The 10,909-nt window shown below is 44.9% G+C and overlaps 1 protein-coding gene and 2 pseudogenes across 1 annotated transcript in view; 2 read left to right on the top strand and 1 right to left on the bottom strand.

Annotated features, from left to right (window-relative positions):
• SPATA13 (spermatogenesis associated 13) overlaps positions 1 to 10,909 on the top strand; it is a 295,901-nt gene that overhangs the window by 257,944 nt on the left and 27,048 nt on the right. The window lies entirely within an intron of this gene.
• Positions 3,085 to 3,203, top strand: LOC112482985 (annotated as a pseudogene).
• Positions 4,289 to 4,412, bottom strand: LOC112482924 (annotated as a pseudogene).

Below are 10,909 nucleotides of genomic sequence, written 5' to 3'. Positions count from 1 at the left end.
ATCTGTGACCCCCTCCGCGCTGAGTGGTCCGGGGGGCGAGCCCGCGGGGGCACGGGAAACGCGGGGTGTGGCAGCCTCGTGGGGGACCTTAAGAGGGCCCTTCTTAAACCCAGGCCAGCTCAGCCGCCCCCTGCGCCCGGCGGGGCCCATCCCAGGAGCCGGACCGGGCCTCAGGGAGGTGACCTCCGCCCACGTGGCGCTGTCCCCGCAACGCCCCCGCAACGGCCGCTCTCCTGGCGTGGCGGAGCCACCCCCACGATGGCCTGCAGACCTGACTTGCTTTCATCTGGTAAATGTTCCCTGTGCAGATTTAAGGTTGGCTTGTCTAAAGAGGGGACAAAAGTGTCCCCGACGCTGCCTGTAAAGCCCAGTAGTTTCAAAGTACAATTAGGGTTGTCATGTGAGTGACATTCTTTTCATGTCTGCAGCTCCTGTTTCTTCAATTTGATTACATACTGAAATGTATTTGCTCAGAAATGGAAAAGATGTCCTTGTGTATGTATTTATTGGCTCTTCCTCATTAAGGAACTAGCATTGGTTGTAAAAGCAAGTTTATTTGACGTTAATATGAAGTCGATATGCTTATTATTGGGAAATGATACAGGATGGGAGGCCTTAAGGTTTTTCAGGAGACATCCAAAGCGCTCTGTAACCTTTCTGAGGTGGACTTTTAATATGCTCTTGGCTTACAAGACACCTCATTTGAATGGATCCATTTAACTAATACATATTGTGTATAATATATCCATGTGTCCCGTTATAAGGCACAGTGAACCTTCAGTACGGTGTACGGACACATAAAGCCACTGTGACAGTACAGTTCAGGAGTGAGGCATAAGCAAAGAGCGTGCAAATCAAATCTGGGGAGTCCTGAGACTTCCTGGGGGAAATGACCTCACAGTTGAGACTTGAGGATCGTTGGGTTAGATTTAGTTTGTTGTACGGTGTATTCCAGGCAAGGGAACAGCATATGCAAAGGGTGGAAGCCACAGAGAATGAGGAGCCGAAGGTAGTGTAGCCCCCCAGAAACTGTCTCAGCCCATCCTCAGGTGTATCAAATGACAGATGTCCTCCAGGTGCAGACTGAGGCCACGGCAGGCCCAGCGCTTGCTCCAGCAGGCTGCTGGTCTTAATCAGTTGAGCCATGTTCTTATCAGAAGCCAAGGGAAAGGGCGAGACTCCAAACCTGTTTATGGCTGTTGTGTTTATTATAATTATGAATCTTATTTAGCTGTGTAAATGAATGCAATGTAAATATGAGACTGAAAAGAAACTTGTGTCTATGAAAACTAAATTGAATACTTTGGAGAGATTCAATAAAGGCGAATTGCTAAAAAATTTATTTTCTGTCAAATTAGACGAGAATTGAGAGCTGTGAAAAATGGAAAAGTCAATGAATCTGTACTCAGAATGCTTCACAGGTATCTCGGGTTATTACCATACTTTAAAGAGACTAGAACTAGAAGCCATAGTTGACACATTCTGGGTGTGGCCTGTATAAGAAGGAATGCAGAATTCCAGTTAGATGACTGTATACGAAGACCTCTGGTCCTACTTAACAAAGATAAATTAATCACACCTTTACATGTTTTCAGTTCAGACGTTTAGGACACAAGTACATGTATCATTCTTCCTGACTCAGGACTTCTAGGCAGACTGATTGCACCCATGGGAGGACCTCTGCATAGGTCTCTGTGGCTGAGGCGGGATGAAGGTGAGGGGAAGCATTAAAGGGTTGAGAAGCAGGTCTAGACTAGAGGTCAGACTACAGGAGTAAGAAGGAGCCTCCCCATTCAGGGCCTCCCAGTAGGGGGACTTTATCCTGGAGGTAAACAGGAGCCACAGAAGGGCTGTAAGTGGAGTGAGAAGATCAGATCTTCATTTTAGAGAGAGCACTGGCTAGTGAGGCTCTACCTGGAGACAGGAGGAGGTTTTTGCTTAGTCAAGTAGAGCGAACCCTGAACTAGGAACATGGTAGTAGAATTGGTGAAGTGAAACCTTAGAGGTCTAGCCAATTGTCTGGTCTTGGGGAGCATAGGACAAGAACACACGATAGGTGGACTCAGTCTTGCTCAAAGCATGTTGAGTTGGAGGGACAGGTGGGAAAGCTAGGTGAAGTGGCATCACCACGCCCTTGATCATAAGGGTCTCACTTGAGGAGGGAGACCCAGGCTAGAGGTAAATATTTGAGAGTCGTCAGCAAATGATGGTTATTCTTAAAGCTATAGGAAGGAATGTTATCATCCAGGTGTGTGTGTGTGTGTTTGAAAAATGAGAAGAGAATCAATATTGGGGGACCAATAAAGGGAAAGAAATCCATAAGAGATAGAAAAGCAATAGCCAGACAGGGATGTGGCATCACAGATGTCAGAGGAAGCCACAGGCTTCAGGGAGGGAATGGTTGACAATGTCACATGAGACCTGAGTTAAGTTAGATACTGACTGAAAATTATCCATTGGATTTAGCAGCCAGGATGTGTGTGTTGACCTTGACCAAAGCAGGTTCAGCTCACCAGGAAGGCAGAGCCAGAATGCAGTGGGAGGTTTGCTACAAGGTCGCGGGGGAAGCCAAGATGTTAAGTTTTAGAATAGAGGTATTTTGTTTATCTGTGTTGGTTTTCTGATTTTAGAGATGAAAATTTCCCATAAATGTTAGCACTAATTAAAAACGATAGGTTTTGCTGCCATATTAAAAATTATTTTGGCTTTATTTTACTGTATCTGAAACCTCAACATGATCGTTAATGTTTATTTTTACTAAATATTTTAGAAAGAAATAGTGACGTTAAGTGTACATCAGAAAGTTCTATTCCTTGATAGAGTTAAGATCCAACACTCAGGAAGTGGGAGGAATTTAATCATAAGTGTTTATGCCATTTCAACTTTGATTTTTAAAAAATTAAATAAATTATAAGAAATTACTAAAGCATGTGCCTTTGGAAAAATCTTGTACCAAAGTTAATAATTCATTAAAATGCTTGAGATGTATTTTTTATTCAGTGAAAACAAAGAAGTAGGCCTTTCTCCTTTGCTTTAGTATTTTTTGTTGTTGAGCCAACAAATTTACTCACTGATAGTTCAGTTAAAAACAGCCATGCCACCTTGAACACACCCGATCCTGTCTGATCTCGGAAGCTAAGCTGGGTCAGGTCTGGTTAGTACTTGGGTGGGAGACCACTTAGGAAGACCAGGTGCTGTAGGCATTAAAAAAAAAAAAAAAAAAGGATCAGAACACGTTTCTGTTTTTTCTTAGTATGATCAGTAGAATAACGCATTAAGAATGCTTGATAGCTAGACATACTGAATTACAAAAGGAAGGAGACTCTGACGGTTCTTCTGGTATTGTTCTAATTATTGTCATAAAAGCTCATTTCCTTATTAACAGACCTTTGGGTCAAAAAATAAAGTTGAATCCCAGTTCTCTACCGACTAGCTCTGTGACCTTGGGCAAGTTACCTAACCTCAAAGGCTTAGTGTCCCCTTCTGTAGTGGGAGGTGGTGATGTCACCTACCCCACGGGGTGTGAGAACAACCCGGCACCCGGTAAGCGTGCAGTAGATATTAGCCGCCAGTAGTACAGAGAGTAAAGGGAAGCAAGCGTTAATTACACAGGGGACAAGGGCAGTGACAAGCAGTGGGCCACGTCTGCCGCCAGAGTTCTGAGTTACTTACTGAACTGCTTGCTCTACCCAGTGGTTTGCCCTTAGACAAGTCACTTCACCTAACGAGCAAAGCCCTAGAGCACCAGGAGCGTACATGGAACAGTTTTCTGTTAATTTTGTCATTATCCAAATATAGGTTAAAATGCATATACTCAGGTTATTAGGGGAAGAAAAACTACTGGATTTTTTTCTGTTGATTCTCTTGACCCAAAATTTCAGGCATTATCTAAGGATTTTCCAAAATATTATTTAGAGACTCCACTAAATTTTTTTGCTGAAACGAGAGAAAAGAAGAAAAGCAGCCGCAGGTTAGGTGTTTGTGTGTGTGATGCCTTGACAGTATTTTACATACATCATGAAACCTTTGGTCTGATCTCTTATGCTTCGATGATCTTACTTGCTTAGCACCTACTGAGAGCGACAGCGACAGAGTTCTTGGGGCAGCTGGTTGGTGACTTACCTAGAGCTTTGATTGTCAGGTGTGGGTGTCATGGGATGTCTGGTCTACTCTTCTCCCTTTCCCACCCGCCTTTATATTCTAGTACCAAGGGACCCTGGGCCTTGGCCGTGGTTATTTGTGAAACAAGGTGATTCAGTTCACGTGGCTTTTTTTTTTTTTTTTTTAATGCCTACAGCTCCTGGTATTCCTGGGTAGTCTCCCATCCCATCCAGGCACTAACCAGGCCCGACCCTGCTTAGCTTCCGAGATGAGACGGGATCGGACACGTTCAGGGTGGCATGGCCGTAGACAGTTTATTTGTCTTTAGGCAAGTACTTAAAAGTAAAAACGTTTTTCTGACTGCTAACACTGTACGCACTAAAATCACTCTCTTCCGACTGTGAGATGGTGCGGATTCCACAGTCAGAGGAATTTAGAAATTATGAAAGGGTTCTACATTACAAAAACGAGCATTGCAAATATGGACATTAGTGCCCGAAATCATAGTGCCTGCAATTCTCAGAGATTATATTACCTCCAATAGCACTTTTCTTTGCTGGCATTTCATGCCTTATCGATGCCTAGAATCAAGATTTTTTAAAAGGAACGTAGTGTTCTTTGTAGCCCTTATCTCAGAAAAACATAGTATTTAGCATTTTTCTGGAAAACTTCTTTTAACAGAACATTCTCAGTTCTAAAACTTGTATTCGTGCAAATCTTTCTAAACTTCTAGAGCCTTCAAAATATGTGTCTGATACTAAGCTTCAGAAATTGGATTTTAAAAGGAAAAGAAAGGGTATTAAAAGTCAGAGGAAGGAGAGCAAAAGATGTAAACATCTAGCAAAGAACCAAGCACCTGTGCATCTTACTCATCTTACAGACAAGGATCCAAGGCTTAAAAATATTCAGTAATTTTTCCCCACTCAGCTAGGCAAGATTTAAGCCCCAGGTAGTGGGGCTGGCATTCCGACCAGATCAGACCGACTCGAAAACTCGGATTGCTTCCCAGGCTGCTCAGTACAGCCCACGTGCTGTGCTTTTCCATTGCAAAACACAAAATTCTTTCATTTCTGTGCACGAAAGTATACCTGTTTGGCAGTTTTTAAGACCATGCATTCCTGAAACTAATACGATGTTATATATCAATTGTATCTGAATTTTAAAAAGATTATGCCTTAATAATCGCCTTTTATTAAAACAAAGAAAAAAGTGAAATTCTTCCAGTACGCACGTTGTTCTCATTACATGGAAACATGCTCAGGGTCCTGAGGATCCAGAGACAACTAAACAGATAAATCGTACGGGCCCCAGCGGCTGGCAGAGCCACGCAAGCTGCGGGAGATGGGAAATCCGCAGGCCTGGGACTCGGGCGGCGCCGTGTCTTTTAAAGGGCAATTTCACATTCGCTTTCAAATTTGTCTAAAAGTTCTAGCCACTGCTCAGGGTCACATCTTTTCTGGAGCCATTTTTGGAGCGGTTGGGGCATGGAGACGGTGTGGGCAATGGGCGGGCTTCTTTAAGCCATCGAGAATGAATTTTTCATCATTTTATGAGTGCACATTCACGTAACCCCAGGCTGAGAAGCAGTAGCTTTGAAGGTACAAGGGCACACTGGGGGTTCTCACCCAGCGTGTGCTTGCAACCTGGGCTCCATCCTGTGGGCTCTGGGCGATGGGGACCCCCCCTTCCTGTGGTAGGGAGCCTGGATGCTGAGTGACATGTCAGTAAGACCTAAACAGACCTGCCCCCGGTGCTAGGCCAGCAGGCAGCACACAGAAGCGGTGTCACATTGCATTTAAGTGTCTCTGGGAACTAGTGTAACTGTGACCTATAGATTAATAGTAATGATTGTCTTTAATCCATTTAGTAAAAAACGCTTGTTCTGGATACACAATTATTTATGCTAACGAACAAGGAGGTATTGGCCTGAATAAAAGCTAACACACACAGCCGTTTCCTGTTAAGGAACCCTCCAGGCCAGCCCCATGTCGGCGTTGGGGGACAGTGCGTGAGGGTACACAGAACGCTTGCTTTGTAACCCTTGATTACGGGTGGTCATCAGTCACCTGGGAGTTTGGGCTGGGGCTCAGTCAGTCCAGCCAGGGTTAAGGAGTTCCATGGTTCTCAGCTGATGGGGTGCCATCCCTGAGCCATTTTCTAAAACTGACAATAGCGCTTTGCCAAAGAAACATTACTCTCCTCTGGGCCCTGTTATCTTGTGCCCTTGGTAGTGGGGTCGTACCCAGACCTAGGGGGACATGAAGTCCCTAGGCGATTCCTAGGTGAAGGACATCTCGGTGCCATGCAGAGATGTTGCTGCTTGGCAAAGCAGCAGCAGCTGGGGAACTTCGGTTGATGAGCAGATAACCAAGATGGCACTCTTTCTGCACGAAGAAGATCCATAACCGTATTGCTCTTAGAATAGGAAGATGGAAATTCAGAGCTAAAACGAACCTTAACGACCACCTGGTCAGTGTGAGTGATGGCCGCTGGCTTGAGCGTGAGGTGCCGTGACTAACGCTTCCCTAGCAGTGCTAGGGCGTCTCGTCCATATGAGGATCTGTAAGTGCATATGGGCTTTGGGGCCACTTCGCCAAAAATAACTTTAATTTCTATATCTATAGAATAAAAACAATCATAATACCCTGTGTGTTTTCAACTTTTATCCCCTCCGATTTCTAAATCTTTGATGTTGATATACAGTTTGGATTTCTCCCTTCTCCTGCGAGACTGATCCTTTGCTTAGTTCTTTCAGCGCTGCCAGCAGTCAGTGCCTGTGACTGCCTGGCCCGGACCGTGCGGTGCGGCGACATCTCGTCTGCGGAGGACAGGTTAAAATAAAGCACGTGTCGTGGGGTGTGGCGTTTTAAGACGTCTTTCAGCTGTGCTTAAGGTTTTTGTTGCAGTTTTCTTATTGGTCTGGTAAATATAGGCTCTAATCACTAAAAAAAAATTTTTTTAAGCTAAAAGCCAAACCTTCTTTGTTGCTTCTTCCAAAAATATCTTAAAGGGGTTGTTGGGTCAATGTCTTTGGAGAAGATGCCTCATTTCAATGTAGTTGTTGTTCGTTTATTTACTTTTCCCCTTCTTTTTATTCTATTTTGAGCCTGCAGTAAAGTGTGTTTATCTAGTGAATGCCTTTGGTTTAAGATCCTAAAATCCCAAGGATCATACTGTAGTGCTCTAACCCCATCTGTGGAAAAAGTCCTTGGGAGAGAGAAGCTGTCCTGTGTGTACCAGCTGCCGGCGAAAAGCGAAAGTGAGCGAGTAGACCGTTAAGATTATACAAAGGAAATGTGGCAACCCAATATTTTTCTTTTTGAAAACTTGCAATTTTAACGGCAGAGAGAGAGCGGGGCAGGGAGGGAGGAAGGAAAGAAGGAAGGAAGGAAGGAAGCGAGAGAAGATGAAAACACTGTGGATTTCCTATGCCCTGTATTGGAATTTAAGCTTCATTAGAAGGGATGCCCATGAGAATGAATTCCCACTTTCTGCTGCTTTATATCTAAATAGTCAGATTTCACCTCTTCATTCTAAAACCTGCTCTACCCGTGCATTCCACCATCTTCATTAGTTTCTGACGTGATGAAAAACACTCTACCATTCCAGATGTTGCCTCAGGGTGAAGAGTTTCTTGAACTGCCTAGAACACTCCTCAAACCTGAATGTGCACTTGAACAGCCTAGATCTTGTTAAAATGCAGGTTCTGGCTCCACGGATCCGGGCGGAGCCCGAGAACCCTCACTTCTCGGCAGCTCCCCAGCTGTGCCAGCGCTGCTGGGCCGTGGAGCAAGGCCCGAGGACACTTTCTTTGGGGTAGCAGTCTATATTATTATAAAAAGAGTTTCATGGCCAAATAAGAATGGGAAATTCTATCTTAAACGGGGTTACTGAGATGTCGTTATTTGGACTTTTTCGAGCCTTTGATTACTTATGTAGCCTCTGGATTTCCAGGGGGTGCATGTAGTATGCAGTGGATTTCAAACTTTTTCACAGACCATATTATGCAACTCGTACTCCACGTGGTTTATAGGGAACTTTACCTTATGGAGAGTGGTCTGCTCAGAAATCAATTTTCAAGGGGTCTTTTGAGCTTGTAATTTAATTAAGCACCACCTTTATTAAGAATATATATGCCCCTGACAAATGACCTGTTAACCATTTTTAAAATTTGACTCTTTTAAGTTATCTTTAAAAATACTTGCAAAGGAAAGATTTGAGGCTGATCTGGTTTGCGACTGTGTGCGTGTGTGTGAGTGTGTGTGCACCCCCCACACAGGCATGTGCCTTTGTTTTCGGTTATTGAAGCCCCGAGTTCCCCAGGAAACCTTCTGTAGACTGATCGAAGGGTGGGATGCACCGAGTCAGTAGAAATAGCCACAGATGTTTAAGAATTAGGCACGAGAGCCTGCGATGCAGCGTGGGTCTCGTGAGTAATTGATCACGCAGCTTTGCTCGAGCTGTGGATTCTGAGGCGGGAGCATACCGTCACGAGCCCCAGGATGTTCAGAGTAGCAGCAGCTTGATTGGTGACATTTATTCATCCCTAATCATGTGCCGGTGTTGTCCTGAGCAGTATACGTAGTATGTGCTCAGTGACCCTGTGCAGGTCGTTGGTCATTGTGCAGACGGGAGACTCAGGTAGTTCTGGTCGAGTGGATCTTGCACCTGGGCGGTCTGACTGCTCCCTGGCCTGTTACTGTGAAGCGCACGTATTGACTAGTGGGCACTATCGTTTTTTAACTGACATTTATGGAGGGGTGATCATGTAATCGCTACTTCGCATACATTACCTCATCGTTCATAAGTTAAAAAGGCACCATCTTCCTGCATTAAGAAATGGAAGGAAACGCAGTCTGTTCACAATCGTTGTTTCACAGCATAAAAGACTTGCTCGTTTGTAGATAACTTGGAAAATACCGAAAAGCATGCAGGAAATAAATAACCTGTGTGTCGAGAGAGAACTTCTTTAAAAAATTTTTTTTTCTTCATCACAGAGTGTGTATACTTTATTTATAGTGAAAGACATACCTATCGCTTTCACACAGAAGGCACACACATTTACACGTATATTTTTTTAAACAGAATCCCTCTGTTAAAGCGATTTCGTAAGTTCGCAGCTAACATGATGCAGTGCCATACCTCGCATTTTTGTCATGCCGTAGTGTGAAATCCCCGCTCTGGTTTTGAACTTGGCAACCTCTCTGCTTTTTCTCTCGGGAAACAGATACCTTTACAGAAGCTCCCTAAACGTCTACCACAGGCTTTGGGACCGTGCAGAAAAGCAACGCACGCGTTCCTGCCACCTTGCTGGAGGGCGCTCGCCTGCACCTGACACGCGCGTGAGTGTGTGTGCGTTTGGCGTGTGTGGGTTTGGCCTTAGTTTAGGATTTCCTCCCTGGCAGCAAGACGTCTGGAGCCGCCAGCCTCCGCCACGCGCCGTCTCTCTCTCTGCAGGCTCCGGCCGGCAGGGTCACAGCCTCAAAGCAGTGAATAAGCGATTTCTGCAGCTTCCGTAGTGAGAGCCTGTGTGATTCTCGGGATGCCCTGTCACTCCCCAGCCCCGCTCTGAAGCTGGCTGGTTTTCAAACAGAACGATGGTAGCCAGAGGGGAAATAGCAAGATTTTGGAGTCTGGAAAGCCTTCACATGGGTAGGTGTGCAGAGAACGGATTGTTGTGTTGCCGATTTGACTCTTCTCTCTGAGTTGCCACGCTCTTTGCTGCTTGCTGCTTGTCAGATGTGTGTGTGTGTGTGTGCGTGTGTGTGTGAGTGTGAGTGTGAGTGAGTGAAAGCTCACCCAGCCTAGGTGGGTGTCCCAAGGGTAGTTTTAGGTGTAGACATAGTAAAGCTAAGAAATTGGTTTTGTTTATGGCAGAGCAGTTAGTGGGAACTTGAAAATAATCAAAACTGGACTATGCTTCACAAGTTATGGATCTGGTTTTTATTGTACTTGTTTTTGCTTTTATTACATGAAATTCCTTTATACCAGAGTTTATTGTTGGAGTATATGAAACTGTTCCTTGATAATTTGGGGTGTGTAGGGTTTAAAGCTGTGAATTGATTTTTGAAAGATACTGTGTACTGGTTTTAGAAGTGATATTGCCCATTATTCAGTTATTCCGTGGTTTCTTGCCCTTCTTTTTCAATATTTTTGTGAGTGTTGTCATTTAGACTAGTTTCTATTTAAATATGAAAGAAATGTGGTACTCCCACACTAGGAAGTTGTAAATTGTAACCTATGTAGTCTTAAAGCTAAGAAAAAAACACTTCACTGAAAGAATTTTAGCTGACTGCTGCAAATGGATACAATGGGATGCTTTAAAAAGTCTTGTCACTGTTTTTGCCCTGAATCAATGCTGGTAACTCACACTGAAATGAATGGGAATCGTCGCTGACAGCTTGAAGGCAGTCCTGGGCCTGGCTGCGGCTGCACAGTTTGTAGGCTGTGTACCCTCCTTGTTTTGGTTGGTTTTCGGTGCTGGCTGAGAGCAGAGAGGGATGTGGTTATGGCTTCTGTATCTGGCAGATTAGAAAAACGAGAGCAGCGTGTACTCCATTTCACTAACAAAAAAACTAGAAAAAGAGAACAAAGTTGCCCACTGATTTCCGTGCTGGGAATGTAGACCTGCATCCCGGAGCAGCTGGGGGCGATGTCCCCAGCTACCGTGTCCCTGGAGGGTTGCGGGCTGCCCTCCATGCCGAGCCGAGGGCTGGATCTGCGTTTGTTCAGCCGGGCGGGAAGCCAGCGTGTGGGAGGGCAGAGGCAGGCGGGCAGGCAGTGTTGGTCGCTGCTGGCCCGCGGCTCC

This window comes from Pteropus alecto, unplaced genomic scaffold (assembly GCF_000325575.1).
Source record: "Pteropus alecto unplaced genomic scaffold, ASM32557v1 scaffold16, whole genome shotgun sequence".
In the NCBI taxonomy this organism is placed as follows: Eukaryota; Metazoa; Chordata; class Mammalia; order Chiroptera; family Pteropodidae; genus Pteropus; species Pteropus alecto.
This window is presented reverse-complemented; position numbering and strand designations above follow the sequence as displayed.